Source organism: Culex pipiens, chromosome 2, assembly GCF_016801865.2.
Source record: "Culex pipiens pallens isolate TS chromosome 2, TS_CPP_V2, whole genome shotgun sequence".
NCBI classification, from domain to species: Eukaryota; Metazoa; Arthropoda; class Insecta; order Diptera; family Culicidae; genus Culex; species Culex pipiens.
Window position 1 is genome coordinate 31,109,608 of NC_068938.1, and position 21,830 is coordinate 31,131,437.

General features: G+C 34.6%; 1 protein-coding gene and 1 pseudogene across 10 annotated transcripts in view; both read left to right on the forward strand.

Moving 5' to 3' along the window:
- LOC120419673 (voltage-dependent L-type calcium channel subunit beta-1) overlaps positions 1–21,830 on the forward strand; it is a 238,760-nt gene that overhangs the window by 23,275 nt on the left and 193,655 nt on the right. The gene's annotated exons all lie outside the window — the stretch shown is intronic.
- On the forward strand, positions 1,393–20,273 carry LOC120419645 (40S ribosomal protein S2-like; annotated as a pseudogene).

The following is a 21,830-nucleotide window of genomic DNA, read 5'->3' on the forward strand; positions in this document are numbered from 1 at the left end:
TTATCCATTAAAAGATCCAAAGGCCATCTAAAACTTGTGAAAACCTTTGAACATTTGAATTAACAAATCTAGAGTTTTTTTAAAGGTCCTATAAACTGTTGTGTTTTACATGTTGTAGGACCTTTTCAATATTTTTTTTTTTTGGAAATGTGTTCGTGAAAACACTGAGAACGTTATTACGTTAAAGCAAACTTGACATTTCGTAATCTTTTAAACTTTTAACAAAAAATTAAGAACATAATGTTTTGATTCAAATCACGGTTTATTTTATGAATACTTTTAAACGTGCAAGTCATAAGCACTCTGATAGCATTTTGTGAAATTTGATAGCTGTAAAAACGACACAGTTTTATATTTTTAATTCTCAAATTTACTTAATTTCATTTATATAAATAACAAGCTTACCCCGACAAACTTCGTCTTGTCATTTTTTCACTTCTTGACGTTTTTAGCCTCCTGTGATCAAAATTTGATTTTACGCAACTTTTCCCATACAATCTGCAGATCTTCCGGAATCGGTTCCGGAGTGGCCAAAGTTGTCACTCTTTAGCGTAAGAACCTTCCTTGGGTTTATACGAACCCAACGCAGCAAAGAGCGCTCCGATCCGACTTTCCGTTATCAACTGATGCGCGTTCGAACAAAACCGTCGAATTTTTTTATATATATAATAGATTTCTTGACAGTTTTTGTTATACCATGCTGTCATTTCGGCAAAGTGTACGGATTTTTGCTCAGCAAGAGTTGGTAGCCTTAAACATATAGGGGAACTATACCCTTTCTCAGCCTATTTCTATTATCGACCTATCAGCACTTTGATCATGAATTACAGCTTTCATAAAGTGTTTTTAACTGTTTCAAAGTAACAAATAGTTTAAATAAAAGTGAGCAAGCAACTCTACATTGTTGATACATCAAAAAATGTCGATTTAATAGCCGAAAACTGCAAAAGTGATTAGAATTGGTCGAACAGCTTAGAGTGATTAAAATGGGTATATTTACCCTAGTATAGCACATGAAAAAGACTGAAAAATATAAAATTGGCCGTATTTGAATACAATCAGTTTCCATGATCAATGATCATCCATCGTTTTTTTATCGACTTACATAAAACCAAATAATTCTCTCTAAACCCAAATAAAGTCCATCATCGATTGACCTTTCTACCGATTACCGCCCCAAAAAAATCACAAACTGTAAATTTACTAATTGTGGCCAACCAGCCCCGGCAGTGATCCTAATCAACGATGCGGTGCCTGCACCGTATCGGAATATCTCCGTTCGGGTCGAAGTTTGTCGCACACCAACAGCACTAATATATGCAAGATTACGCCCCGATAACGGTCGGTAATGATTCGGTAATGCGCGCTTCGAGACAAAACAGAAAAACCCCGATGTCTCTCCGAAGCTCGCCCGAAGTTTGTGTGAATTTGGGTGTTGTCATGAAGCTGATGATCATCGCGCTTTGGATCAGGTACCGTGAGAGAGCACCTCCAGCTTATTTTTTTTATTTTATTTTGGAGGACACGATAGATTTGACCAACACACTCTGCTATTAGGTATTTTTGGGACAGTTGGAGCAAAAGAGGGTTGGAAAAAGGAGGAAAAGAGCTGAAAAAACTAAAATATTTAAAAATATTCAAATGATCATAGAGGCTAGATATGGTGTCGTGGTTGTCGTCTTGCGAGATGAGAGGAGAGAACACTGAAATAAAACAACAAATTTGAAACGAGAAAAAAAAAATATAATCACACGCTCTACTCTTTGATCCGCTTGCTCCTGTCGTCAGCAGCAGCACCACCACCAGCATCCATGCATTTTTTTGCTATTTGATAGGCACTGAAAAATATTGAGTTTGAAATTTCGTGAAAAAGGACATTTAAGATTAATAATACTGGATAAATTTGTACATATTCTTGTTTTCATGATAATTATTAATATTTTACTGTGCTTTTTACTAAGCAAGAGAAAAAAAGGCATGGCGAAGGATGCTGCGCGGGATTGGTGACGAATATTCCACGGTTGAACGCGGTCTTGGTGGGGAGCAACTGTCCGTAAAATTTATGTTCATTAACTGTCAGTATCTCATGAACTATGGTGGAACGGAGATGGGAAAGAGTATCTACGAGAAGAAAAATGGTTTCAATAAATTTGTCATCAAGTATTAGAACGAGGAAAAAGAGAAGAATATAAAGTAGAAAACATTATTTAACAAAAATACTGAAATAATGATCATTACAAACAGTACTTAAAATAAAACATTAAAAATATACCTAGATCATTTTAATATGAATCTGTTAAGTAGGTTTTTGATCATCAGATTAAAAATATAGAAACTAAAAAGTCAGATAATTTTGTAACGAATCTGATTCTAAGTCTAACTTGTCAACATTTTTGAAGAAAGTTGTCGAAAAAATATGTTTTACAACGAATACAACAGTTTCTGCAATTCCGGAAAACTCGCTGTAAATTTTTCAGAGAATTGTTTGTTTCCCCGCTTAAATTTTATTTGTTATTAACATATTTGTCAAACTCCAAAAATATATCGAAGAGTATTTTTTTGAAAAGTTGAACTTTTCAGAACTCAAACATTCAAGAAATTTAGGTCGTTTTGTCTTTCGAGAAGTTCAGGAAAAGAAAATAGTTTCACAACGGAATTGAAAACTGCTAACAGCATCCATTTGAGTGCTGAAAAGTTCAACCTTTCAGTATCTGTATCGAAAGGAAATATTTTAAAATAATAATCATCTTTTTGCAACTCGTTGCATAAACTTCTATCATGCAATTGTTTTCACCTTAAGTCGTTTATTTATTCAATGAGGCGAATTATGGTTTTTGTTTAGTTTTTTTTAGTTTGGTTGTTAAGAATATATTCCCTCTTTAATCTATTTTTTATTTTGCATATTTCAAATGATTCCAGCTTAAAAAAAAATTTGTTTATGAGGGGCTTTTTAAAAACTTGATAAAGTTAGGCCGTTGCAAATAATTTTCATGGTTTAGGTTGCCCCTCTTCAAAATTGGTCTGAAACATTAGGGTGGCAAGAAAATATTTTTTCCAAGAAAAATGGGTTTTGCCCCTCCACCGTCCTCGATTCCGGTCAGAGTAGAGGAACATAAACTTCAAAAAATATTTGCAACGGCTTTATCGCAAAAAAAAAAATGAATTGAAAACAATATTTGAGCAAAAAATTAAAAAGAGAAAAAAATGAACGCAAACTTAATATTTTGACATTAAATATTTTGGTTCAGCAAAGGATGAATGAAATTGGGATTTTTTTTTCATATTTGTGCGTTTTAAATGTTTTTTTTTCTATTTTTATCTCTACATACCAGCCACGCATCTTGATGGGGTAGATTAAAAAAGGCCAAATATCAATTTTCAACTAATTTCAGTTTTTTTTAAAAGGATTGAGTAGAAGAAACTTGTTCAAGATACGAATTAATCTTCATAAAATATCTAAATTATTTTTTTTGAATCAAGGTATGAATTTTGGCTTAAGGCAATTTATTTCAAATCATTTGTTATTGATTATGTTTTTAAACATTTAATGTAAAAACAGACCAAATATGTTTAATTGTCTGATCATAAAATAAAACATTATTAGGAAGGTTGTAAAATGATCATGCGAATTTCAGAATTTAACAGTAACCAAAAAAGACATATTGTAAATGAAAAGAAAAAAAAACAAGAGAAGTGAAGTTGTTCAAAGAATATTATTTGCTTTGATTAAATTAACCAGTAGAGTGATAATCGATAATGATGATGATAATGATTTAAAAATATTTTTTGCGGAAACTTAACATTTTCCTTTTTAGTTCTTAAGTAAAAAATAAAACATTTCATATCAGAATCGTTAGGAAAATATTGTAAAAAATGTAGATAGATCAAACAAAAAAAATATAATAATTAAAATTACAAGCAAGCAAGAATTCCAACATGTCAATTAAAAATCATTGGAAATTAAATTCTACACCCGTACAGTTTGTATGCAATCAATAGTTTATTACCTTGAAAATTCAACAAAATTCAAAAGATTTTTTAACAAGCTCAAACATGCTAAAACGATTCTAAATGCAGAAGAATGCATTTTAAATTGATTTTAGTTGAACTTTTTAGAACATGTTTTGTCCTTCGATTTTTCGGGACGGGCCTCAAAATGTTAAATAAAATTGGTACCAGCCTAAGTTGTATTGTTGAAGTGATTCTGATTTACCGCGGTACATTTTCTTGAAATATTTCGTTGGTATCTAACTGTCAAAAATTGATCGCGGTTAATCGTAGTAAATGCTATTCTACCACAGTTTTTTGTGTGATCAATGTGGTAGATGATTTGGTAGATTTTTGATAGTTCGATGGGAATGAATTAATTCAAGAAAATCTACCACGGATCAACCGAAATCAGTTTAATAAAACGGCTCTAGTTTACTTCTAGCTTGTTTCATACTGCTTGACAAATCTACTCATCCTACGCCAGCAAGTACCAACCCCTTTTTGAGCAAACCAGTCAATGCCAGTGCCAGTGATTTGCCTCTCAAAAGCTCCTCCTCCTCTTCACCGGGTAGATCGCTTTACAAATAACAACATCCACTGAAAAAAAAAAAACACATAAACCGCCATTATTCATAATTCACATAAAAATTCCATCCAACCAACGAACCGACCAACCACCAAACTGTGTGTGTTTGTACGTGTGTGTCTATTGGGTGGGTAATAAAAAAGGAAACTTTACCAATAAGTACTGAAACCGGTTCAAATGACGAAAAAAAAGCTCGCGCTCACCATCGCCGTTTTGAATAGTGCTTTGCCTGTTTGTGGTGGTGGTGGAGCAGCCGAAATCATCATCTTCGCGCTCTGTCTGTCTCTGCCTAACAACAAACAAAAAATACACCGAAGTAAAATTATACAAATATTACTCATTATACACATGCTGCTTATTGCTGCTCTTTCTCACTCTCTCGTGGAGGGTCTCCATCGCGATTGTCGTCTTCTTTTTCGAAAAAAAAAGCGAGCTTCAAAGCACTCTCTTACCACTCCGGTGTGGCCAATAAGCACAACAATATTCAAAGGGGGAAATCATTAAAAAAAACTTTTTGGTATTATGCAAATAGGACGAGTTTTTACGGGTAGTTTTTGGCTCACCGCTCTTCTCTAGCCCTCCCCACCGCGCTCTGAGAGAGAGCATTGTACAACAAACACACATTACGGTCTATTTTAAAAAAGGCCATTTTTGCGAAACCGAATAGATACCGACTCGAAAACTGGCCGGTGTCGTCTTCTTGGAAGCCTTCGATGGCTGATGGACTGAGCTGGTTGAATTTTGGACAACAATCTTAAACATTTTTAATGATAATTTGCAAAACACACCGTGCGTAATCGCTCGTTGTCACCAATACTGCGTTACTTGCGACGCGTCGCTGTTGACAACCAGTACATGCAAGCAAGCGAGCGTACGGATTCCACCGCGTTCAAGCTTTGCATGACTTTTGCGACGTTTCGTGTCGCGCTCAAATTTCATCTTTTGGCTTGTACGATATATATTATGCAGAGCACACAAACACACACACATTGTAAGGAGAGGATAAATGTTTATGTAAACTATTTTATTGCCAGCGAGCCACCGCATCATCGCGCGCGGCCCGTTATAAATCTCCGGCTGAATGTCAACAGTAATGGCGGTAAGCCAGAGCAGCAAATAGGTTTGGGCGAACTTGGCAGCTGAGCCCTGAGCTTTGGGAGCGGTTCCAGGGCTCCGCGCCTCGCCGTCAATGTAGCAATTTATGGGGTCCATTCTTGAATTAAATCTAAAAAAATCTTAAAAAAGCTCTGACATCCCACACAGTTCAACTCTTCGTGCAATTAATATAATCCCGACTTGGTATCGAGTATCATTTATCTACGGTTCTCCGGCTAGATTTGAACGCCGCGCTGGACATTGCGTATAGTCCCAGCTCCGCAGGTGGGAACCGTGGTAACAAATCTTTCCTCCACCTCAGCAAACGAATGGACCTTGTAGCCTTTTGGGCAAACTGTGATTATAATACGCGACGGTTCGGTTCGAGCTGGATAAGATTCAACCAGTTTTGTGGCATATGTTTTGTGTGTTGGAAAGATAGTCTCCAATTAAGGCCACGTTTAGTGAAGCGCCCGAGCGGCACATCTCCACCTGACTGATGTAAGAGAACACACGACGGTGCAGGTTATCGTACCAGCAATATCGCGCTCGATGATGGTGAAATTATACGAAGGTGGATCGGTTTTGGAATAAATTTAAAATGGAGTCAGCTAGATCATCGGTTGAGACAAAGGTTGTAATTTGAATTACCGTTTCTTGTCATTTTTGCTAACAGAATTAAAAGTTCGAACTGTCCATTGTCCACTTGTTTTTTTTTCTGGAAATCAGGTAACATAACGTATGTGCTAGTACTTTTCCAAGTTCTGATTTGAAAATATTAACTTTTCCGTGATTGATATAGTGACGAAATGGTTTTATCAACACAAAAAATAACAGTGCTGAATAGTTCAACTTTTCTGCACTTGTATCGTGATACTTTTCGACACTGTTTTTGTTTTTAGTCGATCAAACACACGGACGACAAACTTAAGGTGGAAAACAAACGTATCTCTGAAAAATTCTATTCAAAATTGTATTTTGGAATTGCAAAAAAAAAGTGTTGTGTGCAATATTTTGCACAACTTGATTTTTTCAACACTCTTCATATTTATGTAATTTGGAAGAATGTCTTGAATGAATATACGACTTGTGCTGAAAATGGTATAATTTTGCTACTTGTTGCATAAAGTACTATACTGTAACAAGTAGCAAAATGATTTAGTTAATCGCACGATCCGTGCATTTATCCAACGAGGCTCTGCCGAGTTGAAGAAATACGACGAGTCACGGCGTGGCTGGAGCAAAATATTATAAACCGAGATACCCCCATAGGAGATTTTTACGTAGAAAGTTGTGTTTTACCGACCTTAACCAAATTTTTTTTAAAGTTTTTGATTTCTGGTAAAGATTTTCAATTGATCTGGCCTGATAAGTGGATCGACCCTTAATTTTTTTTTTATTACAAATTTATAGAGAAATATCTTACCTTTAAAACGCTTTTTGGGTTTGTAAATCCGTTTTGATTGTCAAAAGATATTAAACTGAGAGATTTCTATACAATTAGGTTATAAATTTTTTTTCAAAGATCGATCCACCTATCAGGGCAGATCAATTAAAAATCCATACCAAAAATCAAAATCTTAAAATTTTGAAAAACGCAATTTTCACCGATAGAATATTTTCATATTTATAGATTCTGATTCAGGCCGGTAAAATACAACTTTCTACGTATAAATCTTCGATGGGGTATATCGGTTTATAATATTTTGTTCCAGCCACGCCGTGCGAGTACTTAAATAATTCTTCTTAAAGCTTTAACCAGCTTGGTCATCCCTTCCCTATCAGTAGGGTTAGTGATTTTTTTATAAATCAAATCTTAAAATTTTTCATGGATTTTGGATTTTTGATTTCTATAGTTGATAAACAGAGATTGCATTTTGATATTTTAATTTTTTTATATGATCGAATAATAGTGAAAAGTCTTGTAAATGTCAGGAAAAACAGCTGACTTTCACTATTTTTGATCTTAGAAAGTATGACTTGGAGAGATTTTGATATAAAAGATTTGTATCTGAGTTCTGTGAAATTTGGACAAAGTTTGATGAGTTGGTTATTAATCCTTGTGGATTATAAAAATTTATCATGTTTTTTTTCTTCATAATTTTAAAGATGTTAATACAAATCTTCTGGAATATCAAAGAAAATTCAAATTTTATTTATAATTTCGACTAAACAATAAGATCGTTACAACTTGTGTAATATGTTATTCTAGTTTAGAAACAGGACTGTTACAACTTGTTTTGTTAATTTATTCCACCAAACTGTAAAATAAGTAAAATAGAGACAAATTCTCGGGTGAGTTTTCAAAAAGCCGTAAGAGCCACCGTGACCTCCGGCACTAATTTCCCTTTTTCTCCAAATTGAAACAATATTTCATTTGTTTTGAGTTAAGGGCACTTGAAGGACGTGTAGATAAGCAATCTCAAGCATTTTTGAAATTGATTATTCGTAAGTAGGACGAGTACCGATGCAAAAAGGGCTTTGTTTACCAATGGCTTTTGCGTCATTTTGAAAACTAATCCGAGAATTACTCATTTTTTCACTTGCTATTAATTTAGTATCAAAAATATATTCAGGTTACTTTTTTATTATCATTAAACAAGATCAAACTTCTTTTGCAATGCCTATAATGCATTTTTTTCTATTTCTTTAATACATTGTGTAGTTTTTTTTTCGGTAGATAATATCATGTTAAGATCAATATAACGTGACTAAAAAAGGCAATGAATTAAAATTCACTAAGCCTAAATAGGCCATCACGTCACAATAGAAAGGCAGCAATTATAAATATTTTTAAAACGGTATTGCAAAATAATAATTTTCACAACAAGTGGCAAAAAGAGTACTTCTTCAGCATGAGTCATACATTCAACCCACGGGGTTTACCGAGTTGTATGAATGCATCGACTGCTGAAAAAATCAAGTTTCGCAAAGAGTTGAATACATTTTTTTTTGAATTCCGAAAAAAACAACTTATGAATGCCAAGCTTGCCTTCAAGAGAAGTGTCAAACTCCAAAACAGTATCAAAAAGTATTACTTTTTGCAGACTCTATCCGTGTTTTGTATCAGTCGTCAAGATATTGATATAGTAGCGTTATTGAATAGAACAACTCTTCTCTTTATGATTCAATTCTTCTTTTTTTCAGAGAACTTTCAAGTTTGGAGAAATTTCTATTTGCTTTCGAAATTTGAAAAATATTTGCAACGGCCTTAGTGATACTTACCATATTAAACAGAGAAACTATGGTCCATGATGACACGAATGCTAAATTATGGTAAAGTGTCAATAATAAACTATAATAATATAATAATAATGGTCCATGGGTTATGGGTTTTTACTAGGTATTAGAAGTCTGATTCCTAATTTTAATAACTGAGAACCTAACCTTCTAAAAACTGCTACCCCCAACCTGCCACCAAACCAGGCGCCATTATTGCGTTGGTCATGGATTTCCGTTCGCTCGATACGCTTGGAAACCTCAACCATCGGCGACCGACTTCGCGCGCCAAAAAAAAACCCTGTCACGTGCTCGTCACGAGAGATTCCTCCGGGTGGCGTCTACCGCGCGCACACACACACACCACATATATCCGCGGTCCCAAAATCGGGTGAAAAAGGTGCGTTGATCTTGGCCGTTCGCTGGTTCAACGGCCAACGTGTGTCTCGCGCGCGCGCATAAAAAAGGTGTCGAATCGATTTGTTTACGTTTTCGTCGCAGGCCAATCATTCATCAAACTTGGTGCGGCGTGGCGTGGACGACGCCGCACGGCGGCAGAAGACAGAATATCTGCGAGCGTACGAAAGCTAACCCACCGAAACTCTCACCTTTTGAAATGGGGTGAAAACCTGGTTTGTTCGGATTTTTCCATAGAACGGTATTGAAGATCTTTGGTGTTCACTTTGCTGGTTTTTTGATCTTTGAGTTTGACAGTCTTGGATGCATTTGACATTTTAAGGCTTACACAGAAAAAAAATGATGGTAATATTCATCAGGAAATGGTGACAGATTTTGTGGCAAAATAAATGATAAATTTTACCCCAGAAAATGATGAATTTTCATCAGTTTTTGATGAATATTCATCAGGTTCACATTTTTACACATTTTTTATGTAATATTACACAAATAAAGAGGTAATATTCAACCTACCAAATTTTCAACATTCCAAAATTCAACTTTTTTTTTCTGTGTATCATAATTAGGTTTTGAAGAAATTTCAAACAAAATTTCATCTTGAATATCAGTTTATGATCTATTGATAGCAACGCTTAGTGAAAAGACAAAAAAAAAAAATCTGCGTAAAATTTGATTGACGAGATTAGGCCGACCAAGCACGAACCGCAGTGAGGTATGGCTAGATCCGATATCAACCTGGCACTCCCTGAACCAGGTGTCATAAAAATGCTCGATGCTCTGAAATGGGTGTTGACAGTCAGTAGTGACCTCGTCGCACTGCTAGCTCGTAAGGTATTCGATTTCAGAACACCGAACCATCCAAAAAACTGCAACGCGTGACCCCGTGGTCAAAACGCATGATTTATTGACGCCCGAAAAGGTAAACAAACAACAGACGAAAAAGCGCGGCCGGTAGCTGATGTTGAAGGGTGAAGGGGACCCCTTGAGCGTCTCAAGAGGAAAACACATTTTTCATCGCACAATCAAGCGTCCACCATCGATCGTTGGTTTTGGATACACTCAAGTTGGCGAGATCATCAGCGGGGCAAGAGGTTGAGGTTAGGTTTTAAAGAGCAGTTTTCGGTTTTACTTTACTTTACTTTTGTACCTTAAAAATCTGAAATTTTAAGCAGTTTGTTTTAAAATGGTGGTAAGTTGGAGCAGGGCTGTATAAAGTTAGATAACCAATTATATTAAATTTTAGAAAAAAACATGATTCATGCAAAAGAAACAAAAGTGAATAAACAATTATGGGTCAGGTCAACTGAGTATACTTTTTGACTCGACCTTCATCAATTGGGACCAAACTTGAAGGGATCGTTCATCTATCGACCCAAGTTTGTTGCCTATAGGACCAACCTTCTATTTTTGGCTTCACTCTCAGGTTTTGACGATTTTCTAAGATTTTTTTTTTCTTTGCAACTATTATACCAAAAGACTTTCCTCAGGTTGCATTTCATCGGGAGTTGTGAATGGAATTCGATGAAAATGAAATGTTAACTTTAAAATTTTCCCCCATTTTTTTATACTTGGTTGAGCTTTTTTTTTATCAATCACACACAAGTTATCAAATTCGTCATCATTAATTTAAGAATTTTCTCACAAGATTTCTATCCAAGATTCACGGTTGCCAATCACAAAATAACCTAATCACACGGCTCTTGGAAAACTGTAAGAAAAATTGTCAAAAATGTGTGATTTTAATAAATATGTGCTACAACCTGCTGGTACCCCTCAGTATTCATACATATTTTTTTTACTTTAAATATTTTTTATGCATTCAAAATTTCGCAATATTTTCAAAAGAAATCAGAAATTTGAAGATTTTTTTTTAAATTAAATTCAATGTTCTGTAACCGTCACTGTTTTTTTTTTTTACAAAATCAGAGATTAAAAGTGTGCAAATTTAATTGATAACGTCAAGTGTATTATAAGTAAAATAACGATTGTTTTTTGTTTCATTTACATAATCTCAATTAAATGTTCGTTTTACTTAGTTTTATAGTTGAAACTGAGTGAGTTTTTAACCAGATTTTTTTTGTTTAGAAAATCATATCAGTTTTAATTGACATTAAAAACAATTGTGTAGCATGATTAAGAAAAAAGGCATATTTAATGAGAAATTTGATTTGCTGCACAGAAAAAAAATGATTGTAATATTCATCAGGAAATGGTGACAGATTTTTTGTCAAAAAATGTGTAATATTACATCAGAAAATGATGAATTTCCATCAGTTTCTGGTGAATATTTATCAGGTTTAAATTTTTACACATTTTTTAGGTAGTATTCAACATATCAAATTTTTAACATTCCGAAATTCATTTTGTTTTTGCTGTGTGAATAAACCAATAAATTTTAAGATTTTTTATCAATTTAATTTAATTTAAATTTTTAATGCCTACATTCTTTGATTTTTATAAATTTACCACTGGAACTTTTTAAAGTTCAAACTTATGATAAAATGTGTTCGACGGACGAATTGTTTTTAATATTGGTATGAATTTTTGAAAAAAAGAGATTTTTTAAAAACCAAAACTCATTTAAAAAAATTCAAGGCTTATTTTGAATCCCCGTTTAAAATTGCTTTTAAAAAGTATTTTTGAATTTAATAAAGTCTATTTTTTCATCACTTAAATTTAAGTTAAGTTGTGAAATTTCTATACTATTTTCTTTTTAAAATATTTTTGATCAATTCTTTCGTTGCTGAGATATAGGCGACGACTAATATTTCAAAAGGGCATTAATTTTATTTTTGATATTTTTTTAAGAAAAGGTATTTTTTTTTGATTTATTATAGAGATTTTACACCATTGTGCATTCATCTCTTCAAGGTGGATAGTAGAAGAGGAAAGTTTACAAAGTTTTAGATCACTTGTCTGGCTATATTTCAATCCTTGTTACCATGCCTTTTTTCTAACGATTTCTGTCTTAGTTTCAAATATTTACGGGCAAATTTGGATCTTAACTTATCAAGTTCTTCACTTTTATCTTCGTCCTCTTCCTTCGAGGATTTAACTGTTAACTCATAACACTTATTCCTATAATATTTTGCTTGTATGGCATCTTCATCTTCTTCGTCTGTTGTTTCTTCTTCAGCCATCTTTAATTGAAAACAAAATACAAAAATATGAGTTTTTTACTACATTGTTGTTCCTGTAATATTGCAAATAGAATCCTAAATTTTCAAGATATCAACAATAAAAAATGAGGGATTTGAGTTACACTTACAAATAATCATATTTTGTAAATTTGATTTTTTACTAAACTTATATTTAGGCAACAAAAAGTCGGAGTTACAATGTTCAAAATAGGAAACTATAGAAACTTTTAACGTTCTTTCTGTTTTATTAAATAAATAATAGCTGGATATTTTTTAATAAATTTGAAGCAAAAGAAACATTTAAAAAAACTCGAGGAATTTATCGAAAAATCGTAAAAATTAGAATGTCGATGCACCCCTTAAAATGTCGGGAAAGAGCCCTTGACAAATTTCAGACCTGCCTAGTTTTATATTTTAATGTTTTCGGAAAAATACACCGTTTATAGCTTTTCAAGTTCTCAAGGCGTGCTTGGAAACAATAATGTTAATATGAATGTATCTGTTTCGTGGTTTTTATTCAATGTTTTCAAGGAAATTTCTTGATTTTTGCAGTTTCAGCGAAATTGCGGAAAAATACTATGTTCGAGCAATTTTTAAGAGTATAACTATATAGCAAAATTGGTTACAAAAAAAAAATGAATAAATAAATTGTTCGCTTTACGGCATTGCCTTGGCGTTCCCGATTGCGAGATTCCTACTCGAAAAATTGATGTCCGAAGGCTTGATTGTTGAGGAAATTGCAAACCTCTTTTTACACCTTAGCTTCCATCCACCCCGGGATTCGAACTGACGATCTTTGGATTGTGAGTCCAACAGCCTACCAGTGACTCCCCCGAGGCAGGACCCAGGGAGACGACTCCTACACCTGGACTGAGCTAACGAGCTAACCTCTAGGTTAGACCGGGCCAACATTTACTGCCCCGTCCGTCTCAATATTTGCCACCGGGACCTTCTGGGATTGAACCCAGGCCGACTGGGTGAGAGGCAAAACTTGAATATAATTGAATGAACTAACTGTATCGATTCAAACAGTGCTTGTACGTTAAAACCAGTAATTTTAAATAAATCCTTCTAGCACAATCTCGTCTTGGCGTAGTTCATCGCCTCTCAACCAACCGCAAGTATCATCCAACTGGCCAAGGTTTGCGCAATCTCCGGCCTCTGCAAGGCCTCTCCACGCTGTCCCCCCGGAAAGGTGTATCAATAAAATATCATTAACTATTCCAAAATGCGACCGATCCACGTTTAATCTTACACTTTGGACCCCGGCCTCTCTTTGTCCGTCCTTAGCTTATTTTAGTGAGACAACACGACACAGCCTCCATAATCGTTTCCAATTTGCACCCATATATTCCTCGCGGGGAGACATCTCGCGGAGAGTAGGGTTTGGGGGTTTGGGATGGGACGGGACGGGTAGTACACGCTTCTCGTTCAGCTAGCTCTAGCTTAGTGGACTTTCATCGTAAATCACCCATGATTTACAGCCGTTAATTTATGCTGCCTGTATATTTTTATTCGACTGAATGGATTTACACTCACGCACTAGAGTGTCTCTTTTTTTGGAACTTTGGAGGAGGGGCTGAGGGTCCGGGGGTAAATTGGTTAACAGTGCCGCCATCTTTTCGCCAGGGGTAGAGACATGCTAATCCGAGTTGGTAATACTGCGCTGAAATTAATTTAAAAGCTGTGTTACAAACAAATCACACAACCCGGATGGAAGATGAACTCGTCAACGATTTACGAGACAGCCTCAACGAGCTGTTTGGACAAAAATATTCCAAGTAATCAACAAGAAGCTTCGTTAGATCTTGCTGCCACCTGTTGGTGCAATGCTTCAAACTGAGTCACGCAACAGATTTCTCCTACTTTCCCATACCCAAGTGAAGAATTAATGTCCCCTCCCCTGCCTTGCCCCGAAAACAAAAAGAAGGCAACCCAAGTAAGTCCAATAAATAAATCGAATAAATTTATCTATTCAAATTTTCCCCGGTCCACGGTCATCTGCCTCTGACATTCTCTCCGTAACGAATCCGGCGATGCTGTGACACCGAAAGTTATTTGATTTTTTTTTCTCCGATCCTCATCTTCCACCACAATCACTTTGCTTACGTATATGAACAGCACTCGCACTAATAAAAGTCCGAAAAATAAACCTGATACAGACTTTAAACTTTACCGACCCGAAGAAGACAGCTCACGAAAAAAATGTCCAAAATAACCGGCATCCGCCTAGAGTCGAACCATTGGCCGGCCACCTGGTGGGAAGAGAAGAAAGCGCGCCAGCAACTAGACGACAAAATTTTCAAAATTTCTTCTTTTATCCTCCCCGTTAGTATAAATTACCATTAATACCCATATATAAAACTAAACTCATGCGTTTATCTGGCCCATCTAATGTACGGCATCAGTTTTTTCTCTCTCTCTTTCTTATAATTTCTGTTTTCATCCCTCTCTTTCCCTCTCTCGATCTTCTCCTTTTCGCTTCGGTTGATTGGTTTATGAATATCCCCCTCTCTCACGTGTGTGTCTCCCTCTCCCAGCTCATTGCCTAATACTTGTTGGACCAATTTTCGGACCCCAGCGAGCGCATCTTCGGGAGGAGAGAGGTAAGATAGATCGCTTTCTCCGACCAAATGCGAGTGAGTTCGGGTCAGGTCTCTTATCTGAATCTTGGGACAGGAGAAGAAAAAATAAAAAAAAATTACCATTTGCCATGGCCCATCCGGCCCCGATCGAGAGGTAATTAAAAAATTGAGACTATCAATTTTAATGGACGTGATTTCTGCTGGTTGCGAGTGGGCTCGGGATGTAGGTACTCTGTTACAGCGAGAGGGGGCTCTTTATCAGTCGATAAAGTGGGGCCTCCCCTGTGGAATGCTGACTTGGAAGGAGATTGTTTTGTGCCCTTTTTGATTGAATTAATATGCTCACTTATTTAGGGAATTTAGTTTACGTGAGTTTATCTAAATGTTTTCATTTAATTTCATCAAATTTGTTAGCAATTTGTAATTGAGAAGACTTTCGAAATCGTATTTTTAGTCATTTTTTAAATGTGATTAAATACAAAAATATTTGTTTGTACAAAATGGATCATTCTCTACACAAAATGGACCAACTTACACGAAGCACTGTTCTAAGGGGTAATTCGAATTCGAGGTCTATTATTCGATATCTCGTAATCTGCCCATATTTGAAAATTCGGCTATTATGCCAAATCAAGTATTCCGAGAAAAACGCGTTTTAGTGTTTGTGACAAAATCTCCGTCAAGGCAATTTCCCATAAGAGTGGCATATTAGCCGTATGGTTTTTCGCATCGGCAGGCAAGTCTAAGCACTATTTCAGTAAAATTCAAGTTCCAGAAGATGCGTTGGAACATCCTCTACCACCTGGTGCTAATATTTCGTTTTTGCCAAAAGTGGATATTAGCCGTTTTTTCAATGGTGTGCAGTAATGGTGGGGGGTCGTACATTCCATTTGTGAACATGTGAAATAAGACGTATTTTTCAATAATTTGCAGACTGAAATAGTGGTAATTTGGAAATTTTGTGTCAAAGGAACTTTTATGTAAAATTGGACGCCCGATTCAATTACGTACTCAAAATTCCGAAAATACGTATTTATCATCGAAAAATATACAAAATAGTTTTTAAAACTCTGTCATTTTTCGTTACTCGACTGTAACACTAAATTGGGAAGGATGCAAAAGGGATATTTTGTTTTCATTTGGTTTACAAAATTAATTTTTTCTTCAAAGAATTGACAGAATACATCTTAGCATAACAATGTATTTCGCTTAATATATTTATAAATATTCATTAATTCGTATAATATGAGGGGAAACAGAAATTTTATATTTTTAGTAATAAATTATTGAAAATTAATATTGAATAAACTTTCAAACTATAACTTTCGCGTTAAAAAAAAATTGAGTTAAGGTATTTGTGGATGAACCCCAGCCAATTCTACAGAAAAAGTTAAACGAAGAAAACTCCCCTTCCCTTGATACTGCTAGTGTTTTTTCGGTTTTTTTTTTATCACAAAATTTTGATTATGTAAACCTTTACCCCCTCCGTTTTTTTTCTTTTTGATATGATTTACTGTACAAAAGTTCTAGCTTATGATTTATAAGTTGATTTTTTTTCAAGTTATGATTTTTCGAACAAATATTGTTTTTTTTATGTAACAAATATTTACTCGATAAAGCATTTAAATATCATTTATGATGGAAATTTTAATTTGCATTTGAATTTAATTTCAATATCAATTTGAATACAAATTTGAAGCACTTAATTTGTCGATTTTTTCCGAGTTAAAGCAATTTTTAGGTTGAACTTTTCAAAAAAATTTTGGTCTCTCAAAAAAATATATTTGTAAAGCTGAAAAAAAAATCTATATTTTTTACATTGTTAATCAACCTTTTATTGCTTAGATAAGGCCATGGCCTGATTAGATTCAAGCCCTTTTCAAATATTATTCATGATCTAAAAAAAATATGAAAAAAATCAAAATTCGGAGGAAATTTTTACTTTTTGCCTTCCTCACTGAGGTAAGGCTATAATCCTGCTCTAAAAATGAACTTCTTATCAAAAGCTCGAAGACCCACCTTCATGTATACATATCGACTCAGAATCGAAAATTGAACAAATGTCTGTGTGTGTGTGTGTATGTGTGTGTGTGTGTATGTATGTATGTGTCAAATATTCTTGCCAAGTTTTCTCAGCACTGGCTGAACCGATTTTGATCAAACCGGTTGCATTCGACTTGGTTTATGGTCCCATACATCGCTATTGAATGGTTTGAAGTTTCGATAAGTAGTTCAAAAGTTATGTATAAAAATGTGTTTTCACATATATCCGGATCTCACTTAAATGCATGTAAACGATGTCCGGATCCATCATCCGACCCATCGTTGGTTAGGTTATCGAGAGACCTTTCCAACGAGTCCACACATTGAAGATCTGGCAACCCTGTCTCGAGTTATGACCACTTAAGTGATATTTATGTATTTTTTTGAAGCCGGATCTCACTTAAATGCATGTAAACGATGTCCGGATCCATCATCCGACCCATAGTTGGTTAGGTAATCGAGAGACCTTTCCAACGAGTCCACAACATTGAAGATCTGGCAACCCTGTCTCGAGTTATGACCACTTAAGTGATATTTATGTATTTTTTTGAAGCCGGATCTCACTTAAATGCATGTAAACGATGTCCGGATCCATCATCCGACCCATCGTTGGTTAGGTTATCGAGAGACCTTTCCAACGAGTACACAACATTGAAGATCTGGCAACCCTGTCTCGAGTTATGAGCACTTAAGTGATATTTATGTATTTTTTTGAAGCCGGATCTCACTTAAATGCATGTAAACGATGTCCGGATCCATCATCCGACCCATCGTTGGTTAGGTAATTGAAAGACCTTTCCAACGAGTCCACACATTGAAGATCTGGCAACCCTGTCTCGAGTTATGACCACTTAAGTGATATTTATGTATTTTTTCGAAGCCGGATCTCACTTAAATGCATGTAAACGATGTCCGGATCCATCATCCGACCCATCGTTGGTTAGGTAATCGAGAGACCTTTCCAACGAGTACACAACATTGAAGATCTGGCAACCCTGTCTCGAGTTATGAGCACTTAAGTGATATTTATGTATTTTTTTGAAGCCGGATCTCACTTAAATGCATGTAAACGATGTCCGGATCCATCATCCGACCCATCGTTGGTTAGGTAATCGAGAGACCTTTCCAACGAGTCCACAACATTGATGATCTGACAACCCTGTCTCGTGTTCTGACCACTTAAGTTATATCTGTGTACTTATTTTTCTGGACCTAAAAAAATAGCTGAAATATGTGTCTAAACCACTCATATTACCCATTGTTGGTAAAAAGTGAGGAAGGCATCAACCACATAGGTGGATTAAGTTAGTTTTTTTATTTAAAATCGGATCAATAACAAAACATATACATTTTGTTTAAAACATTCACACACAAACACAAAACATAAACATTTGTCATCGATGAAGAATGGAAAACACAAAGATGAAAATTAATAACATGAATCATTTGAAAAACAAACATGTAAAACGACACAAATGGCGCAATAAAATTTAAATTGAACTGGAACTAGAAAATTGGATCAACAGTTTCCAAGATATCTTTGGCAGGCTGAACAGGAAGCACCAAGAAAAACTTTTTTGTAATTTTTTTTTCTCAGTAAGGCGATATTTCTGCTACCAAAGGACTCATCAACAACGAACAAATACTGAAAAAAGTTGAGAGAATTCTTTCAGCTTTTCAAATATATATGTAAGGAGTTGGATAAGGATGGTCACTATTTATAAAAATGTAATTTTTCAAAACATTTTTCAAAACACATAAGGCCGTTGCAAATATTTTTTGAAGTTTATGTCCCTCGACTCTGGGCAACGTCGAGGGGGGGGGGCAAAAAAATAAAAAAGTATTAAAATTGTAATAACGAGTCATAGTTTCAACATTTTGATGAAAAAAGTGTTTTAAAATGCATTATACGCCTGTCCAGTTGTTTTGCCATCATTACACGGAACAAAATCTGGTCGTTGGATCCGAAAAATATTTGCGACGAATTCGAAAACATTGGAAGTTTCCGAAATCATCGAGAATGTTTGCGATACTGGAAAAAATGTTTTCGATATTGAAGCAAAAAGTTTGCAAAATCGCAAACACCATGTTTGCGGCGCATTTTTTTGCCCAGTCCGCCGCAGCCAATGCGTTACGCTGTCAGGATCAGCTGTTCGCATCTTTCGCAAATAGTAAACTAACAGCAAACATAACCTATTTTTATTTTGTTTATCTCGTTAAGTGTCGCAGCAGGTCCACCTGCTGCTGAGCGGTGTTTTACTTTTCCCGGGTCAAAAACCCACGATTCTGCGTCGGAAATAGTTCCGAAACGGACAAATCTTCAAGGGTTTGGTTCTCGCGGTGGTGCCGGTGCGAGGTGCGAGCCGCGGAGAACGCGAACGGGGCCGTGGTCGCGGCAAGGAAGACTCCAAGGAATGGGTTCCAGTGACCAAGCTGGGTCGCCTGGTGCGCGATGGCAAGATCCGCACCCTGGAGGAGATCTACCTGTACTCGCTCCCGATCCTGAGCCGCTCGCTCAAGGACGAATGTGCTGAAGATCATGCCCGTCCAAAAGCAGACTCGTGCCGGTCAGCGTACCCGTTTCAAGGCGCTCATCGCCATCGGTGACTCCAACGGCCTCATCTGTCTCGGCGTCAAGTGCAGCAAGGAAGTGGCCACCGCCATCCGCGGTGCCATTATCCTGGCCAAGCTGTCAGTCATGCCGGTTCGCCGTGTTTACTGGGGTAACAAGATCGGCAAGCCCCACACCGTGCTCTGCAAGGTCTTTGGCAAGTGCGGTACCGTCCTGGTGCACCTCAATCCGGTTCGCATTGTGCCGGCCCCGGTCCCGAAGAAGCTGCTCCAGATGGCCGGTATCGAGGATTGCGTCGGAGTCGCGAAACTAGAAATCCGGGTCACCAGCTACACCAATCTCTCCGGCGGTTCTTCCGCCATTGTACGCTGACAGTGATTCAAGAAACTGGGATGCCGGTTCCAAATTTCGATCTGAATAGTTCAGTCCGGATGAAACTAATCAGACTAAGGTTAGTGTCCAATTTTGGCAAAGCTTTCAAACAAAACTCAAAAGCTTCTTTCCAATTCCAGCCGGCGGAACTTGCCACCCCATCTTTACATTTCCGACGATGATTGACACGGATGTCCGGTATCTTTGTGCCTCGCTAAGCAATTCGAGTTTGGCCGGAACATCGTTGGTTGAGGTCCACAGCCATACGACTTCAACAGTATTAGCCATTGCGGACGCTACAGCACCGACGACAACCTATAGTAGAGGCTCGCCAGAAAAAAAAAAAAAAACAAAGTACAAAAACACCAATGAAACCAGAAAGAAAACAACAACACAAACATACGAAAAAAAATTATACAACATAAATACAAAAATACGAAAATTCAAAAATACAAAAATACAAAAATACAAAAATACAAAAATACAAAACTACAAAAATACAAAACTACAAAAATACAAAAATTCAAAAATACAAAAATACAAAAATACAAAAATACAAAAATACAAAAATACAAAAATACAAAAATACAAAAATACAAAAATACAAAAATACAAAAATACAAAAATACAAAAATACAAAAATACAAAAATACAAAACTACAAAAATACAAAAATACAAAAATACAAAAAAACAAAAATACAAAAATACAAATATACAAATATACAAAAATACAAAAATACAAAAATACAAAAATACAAAAATACAAAAATACAAAAATACAAAAATACAAAAATACAAAAATACAAAAATACAAAAATACAAAAATACAAAAATACAAAAATACAAAAATACAAAAATACAAAAATACAAAAATACAAAAATACAAAAATACAAAAATACAAAAATACAAAAATACAAAAATACAAAAATACAAAAATACAAAAATACAAAAATACAAAAATACAAAAATACAAAAATACAAAAATACAAAAATACAAAAATACAAAAATACAAAAATACAAAAATACAAAAATACAAAAATACAAAAATACAAAAATACAAAAATACAAAAATACAAAAATACAAAAATACAAAAATACAAAAATACAAAAATACAAAAATACAAAAATACAAAAATACAAAAATACAAAAATACAAAAATACAAAAATACAAAAATACAAAAATACAAAAATACAAAAATACAAAAATACAAAAATACAAAAATACAAAAATACAAAAATACAAAAATACAAAAATACAAAAATACAAAAATACAAAATACAAAAATACAAAAATACAAAAATACAAAAATACAAAAATACAAAAATACAAAAATACAAAAATACAAAAATACAAAAATACAAAAATACAAAAATACAAAAATACAAAAATACAAAAATACAAAAATACAAAAATACAAAAAAAAACAAAAAATACAAAAATACAACACTACAAAAATACAAAAATACAAAAATACAAAAATACAAAAATACAAAAATACAAAAATACAAAAATACAAAAATACAAAAATACAAAAATACAAAAATACAAAAATACAACAATACAAAAATACAAAAATACAAAAATACAAAAATACAAAAATACAAAAATACAAAAATACAAAAATACAAAAATACAAAAATACAAAAATACAAAAATACAAAAATACAAAAATACAAAAATACAAAAATACAAAAATACAAAAATACAAAAATACAAAAATACAAAAATACAAAAATACAAAAATACAAAAATACAAAAATACAAAAATACAAAAATACAAAAATACAAAAATACAAAAATACAAAA